The sequence below is a fragment of the Austrofundulus limnaeus genome, unplaced genomic scaffold (assembly GCF_001266775.1).
Source record: "Austrofundulus limnaeus strain Quisiro unplaced genomic scaffold, Austrofundulus_limnaeus-1.0 Scaffold5, whole genome shotgun sequence".
NCBI classification, from domain to species: Eukaryota; Metazoa; Chordata; class Actinopteri; order Cyprinodontiformes; family Rivulidae; genus Austrofundulus; species Austrofundulus limnaeus.
The window spans coordinates 6,563,559-6,564,957 of NW_013952407.1; positions in this window are offsets into that span (position 1 = coordinate 6,563,559).

Here is a 1,399-nt window from a genome sequence, read left to right on the forward strand (position 1 = left end):
AAAAAAAAAAAAAAAAAAACGAGGTGCTGACTTTGTTTTCAGGATAAGGTTTGGTTTCCAGCTGAACTGGCCTTCCGTGGTGGTTTCATGCTGCCCCTGGTGGTGCTGCTGTTAACAGCCCTCACATCACAGAGAGCTTCTCTGAAAACAAACAGGCCAAAAGCCCCGACCTTCACACTTGATTCAACACGCTGCGAGCTAATCTCCCTGGTTTGTACAAGCCTGCAAAAATGTGAGCGCGTGTGTGTGTGTGTGTGTGTGTGTGTGAGGCCCGAGGGTTTCATCACGTCTCTGCTCCTCAGATAAGGCTTTTAGAGAAAGGCTTTGTTGGCCTGAGTTCCATTTCTGAAAAAGTTAGGACATCGTATAAAACGTAAAAGAAATAACTGAACACAATGACGGGAAAAATCTCAAACCCATTCAGAGAGGTGTGGACTGCAGGCAGACCAGTTCAGCACCCAGACTCTGAGAAACCAGAAAGTCTGTTTCTTAAAAAAAAAAAGTCATCATCTGAATGTGAGCATGTTTAACCTTTATATACTTCATTATAACGCTGCCTTTCCAGATACCATAAACATTAATGCACCTCTATACTATCAGAGAGGCAAACGTTTAACAGAGTTTAGTTCCACTATTCTTTGTTGGCCCCACGGGCATTAAAGTTTCCAAACAAATTTCAAGTTTGATCATCTGACCACACAACAGGTCTCCACTTTACCTCAGTTTATTTGAAATAARGAGACGAGAGCATCTTTTTTTGCACGATAGAGCTTTAACTAGCATTCGTGGGTGGCACGTTGAACTGTGTTGACAATGACTTTTGGAAAGGTTCCTGAGCTCATGTGGGTTTTAACGCAATGCAAAAGTCAGACAGGGAGGAGCGGCAGCAACTTCTACTGAGAACAAATCCTAATTTGGGGGGGAGGGAGGTCCCCAAAAATAGAAGTTATGAGATACAAACTGATTCAAGGCAGCACATGGGGAACGCCACATCGATTCCAGACAAAAGTGTGGGCGGGGCCAAAGTGCTTTGGAGGTACAGAAAGGAAACATTTTATTCTGATGGTTGAAGCAGGCTGAAGCAGCCCGGCTGAACAAGTTACTAACACTGCAGCTGGACCAAAAGTGCTTCCTGTGAAAATACATTCAATCAAACACACACACACACACACGCACACACACACACAAACACACACACACACACGCACACGCACACTTAGTCAGTTTAATACAGAATGCCGAGGGTGGTGTTTGCTCGGTGCAGAAGCTTAGCTTTAATGCACCTCTGTTCTGTCCCATCTTGAAAAGAATTAAACTTAAATCTCTTTAACTGGCTGATAACGTAAAACAGACACACACACACACACACACACACACACACACACACACACACACACAC